Consider the following 3,634-nt stretch of genomic DNA (forward strand, 5'->3'; position numbering starts at 1 on the left):
CTAATAAAATATGTTTTAAAAATTAACGAGTTAAATGGATTAAAAGCGTTAAATCAATCAGATATTTGAAAAAAATAGGATTTGTTTGTTTCATTGTAATTGTTTTTTCCGCAAAATGTTTTTTCCCTATTTTTCAGTGTTTGGTTGGCGGAAAATAGATTGACCATTATAATTCCATTTTTCTGATCAACATAATTTTCTTTATTTTTTTGCAAAAATAGACTTACTGTCTAATTTTCTGTTACTCATTTTCTTAACTTTTCCCTTTAAAGAATTAATACTCAAAATAATATTAATTTATATATTTAATATTAATATAATATTTAGGTGCGATCATACCAGCACTAATGCATTGGATCCCATCAGAACTCTGTTGTTAAGCGTGTTTGGGCTAGAGTAGTACTAGGATGGGTGAGCTCTTGGGAAGTCCTCGTTTTGCACCCTTTATAGCCTTGGTTAATAGTTGAATGGAAAACCTAAACCCTAACGTAAAACCCTACCTCACGAAAGTTTCAGGTCAACCAGCACTGCCGTTGGAGCATGAGGCGGTGGTGTCATCACTGTCAATCCTGGAAAGGTTGTGCTCGCCGTTGAAGGATTCAAGAGATGCAAAATAAAAAATGTTGTAATCTTGAGAGAAATTATGAGAATCATCATAGAGATGATGCAGTCGATATGAAAGCAGATGGTGGGGAGGTTGAGTAGGATCAAACTGGGGAGCCGAATGGCGTTTAGGAGGGAATGAAAGTCAATAGACCATCTTATGCTTATATTATTTCAGGTAACTCGGAGACGACACTACCATCTCATTTTCTATGTGATATAGATGATGTTGAAGTTTTGGATGAGGATTACATTGTGGACAATTCATGTCCCATAATTATGGTGCGATTTTTTAGAACGTGTTCATAACAAGATCGACAAAAACATGAGTCAAGTTCTAGTGATTTGTTTGCTTGATTTTTTCTATTGGGTTTAAGACTTTGTTGTCTAGGGTTTTGGCACTATGGAAGCCAATTAGATAGGTGCAATTGGTATACTTATATAACAACTATTATTTGGCTAAATTTTTGATGGAAGAGGTTTACGTGAAAGCCTTGATCGAGGGGCTTTGGATGATCTATAGTAGTTACCTCATGATGCAACCATGGAGTATATCGTTTTCAATGGCTGAGAAGCATCCTTCTTAAATGCTTGTTTGGGTTTGTGATCGCTTGTGAATGTATATGCTAAGGTAATTAAATTTGTGCAAGTATACACAATCAATGCAAGTAATATAATAGTAAGTATAGTTATCGTCTCCTTAGGGATTGGTGGGAATTATTGATGGTTTTGCTATAGCCAGAGCTAGGTATCATGAACTAGTCCTGTAATTCTTGTCGAAACAAAAATAAGCAGTACCAAAAGAAATAAACGAATGGGAAAGTACTATCTAGGCAAGAAATATTATGAAGTATGGTGTGTAGAAAAGTTTAGTTGAGGAAAGGAAAAATTGTAAAAGTAAACAAATCAAAATTATTAAGGCAATTAAAAGTGTATGAGTCTCTAGCGACGTTTGTATAAAAACGCCACTAAAGTACGAGCCTTTAGCGACATTTGTATAAAAACACCACTAAAGTACGAGTCTTTAGTGGCGTTTGTATAAAAACCCTACTAAAGGTTGAGTCTTTAACGGCGTTTGTATAAAAATGCCACTAAAGTACAAGTCTATAGCGATTTTTTTATTTTATAAAAACGCCACTAAAGTATGAGTCTTTAGCGGCATTTGTAAAATATGAGTCTTTAGCAGCGTTTGTATAAAAAACCACTAAAATACGAGTCTATAGCGACGTTTGTATAAAATGCAACTAAAGTACAATCTTCAGCGGCGTTTGTTTAAAAACGCCACTAAAGTACAATCTTCAGCGGTGTTTATATAAAAATCCCACTAAAGTACTAGTATTTAGTGACGTTTGTTCTAAAAACGCCACTAAAAATGCCACTATAAACCTATTTTGTTGTAGTGTAGTGTTTCTTATAACATTATCGCTACGATTTCCGACAAGGTTATCGCTAGGTTTTTCCATAACTATGTGTGTTTTTTTAATCTAAATATATAAAGATCACGTTTTTTAATATTATATTTTTAAACTAATAAAATATGTTTTAAAAATTAACGAGTTAAATAGATTAAAAGCGTTAAATCAATCAGATATTTGAAAAAAATAGGATTTGTTTGTTTCATTGTAATTGTTTTTTCCGCAAAATGTTTTTCCCTATTTTTCAGTGTTTGGTTGGCGGAAAATAGATTGACCATTATAATTCCATTTTTCTGATCAACATAATTTTCTTTATTTTTTTGCAAAAAAAGACTTACTGTCTAATTTTCTGTTACTCATTTTCTTAACTTTTCCCTTTAAAGAATTAATACTCAAAATAATATTAATTTATATATTTAATATTAATATAATATTTGGGTGCGATCATACCAGCACTAATGCATTGGATCCCATCAGAACTCTATTGTTAAGCGTGTTTGGGCTAGAGTAGTACTAGGATGGGTGAGCTCTTGGGAAGTCCTCGTTTTGCACCCTTTATAGCCTTGGTTAATAGTTGAATGGAAAACCTAAACCCTAACGTAAAACCCTACCTCACGAAAGTTTCAGGTCAACCAGCACTGCCGTTGGAGCATGAGGCGGTGGTGTCATCACTGTCGATCCTGGAAAGGTTGTGCTCGCCGTTGAAGGATTTAAGAGATGCAAAATAAAAAATGTTGTAATCTTGAGAGAAATTATGAGAATCATCATAGAGATGATGCAGTCGATATGAAAGCAGATGGTGGGGAGGTTGAGTAGGATCAAACTGGGGAGCCGAATGGCGTTTAGGAGGGAATGAAAGTCAATAGACCATCTTATGCTTATATTATTTCAGGTAACTCGGAGACGACACGACCATCTCATTTTCTATGTGATATAGATGATGTTGAAGTTTTGGATGAGGATTCCATTGTGGACAATTCATGTCCCATAATTATGGTGCGGTTTTTTAGAACGTGTTCATAACAAGATCGACAAAAACATGAGTCAAGTTCTAGTGATTTGTTTGCTTGATTTTTTTCTATTGGGTTTAAGACTTTGTTGTCTAGGGTTTTGGCACTATGGAAGCCAATTAGATAGGTGCAATTGGTATACTTATATAACAACTATTATTTGGCTAAATTTTCGAGGGAAGAGGTTTACGTGAAAGCCTTGATCGAGGGGCCTTGGACGATCTATAGTAGTTACCTCACGATGCAACCATGGAGTATATCGTTTTCAATGGCTGAGAAGCATCCTTCTTAAATGCTTGTTTGGGTTTGTGATCGCTTGTGAATGTATATGCTAAGGTAAGTAAATCTGTGCAAGTATACACAATCAATGCAAGTAATATAATAGTAAGTATAGTTATCGTCTCCTTAGGGATTGGTGGGAATTATTGATGGTTTTGCTATAGCCAGAGCTAGGTATCATGAACTAGTCTTGTAATTCTTGTCGAAACAAAAACAAGCAGTACCAAAAGAAATAAACGAATGGGAAAGTACTATCTAGGCAAGAAATATTGTGAAGTATGGTGTGTAGAAAAGTTTAGTTGAGGAAAGGAAAAATTGTAAAAGTAA

General features: G+C 34.3%; 1 non-coding gene and 1 pseudogene across 1 annotated transcript; both read left to right on the forward strand.

The window, feature by feature from the left end:
- The first annotated feature begins 325 nt into the window (after positions 1-325).
- On the forward strand, positions 326-444 carry LOC120179165 (annotated as a pseudogene).
- A 2,010-nt stretch (positions 445-2,454) lies between these two features.
- Positions 2,455-2,573, forward strand: LOC120179163. The gene has a single exon (XR_005521587.1). It is a non-coding gene; the product is annotated as a 5S ribosomal RNA (ribosomal RNA).
- The last annotated feature ends 1,061 nt before the right edge of the window (positions 2,574-3,634 follow it).

Source organism: Hibiscus syriacus, unplaced genomic scaffold (genome assembly GCF_006381635.1).
Source record: "Hibiscus syriacus cultivar Baekdansim isolate YM2019G1 unplaced genomic scaffold, ASM638163v2 tig00112402_pilon, whole genome shotgun sequence".
NCBI lineage: Eukaryota > Viridiplantae > Streptophyta > Magnoliopsida > Malvales > Malvaceae > Hibiscus > Hibiscus syriacus.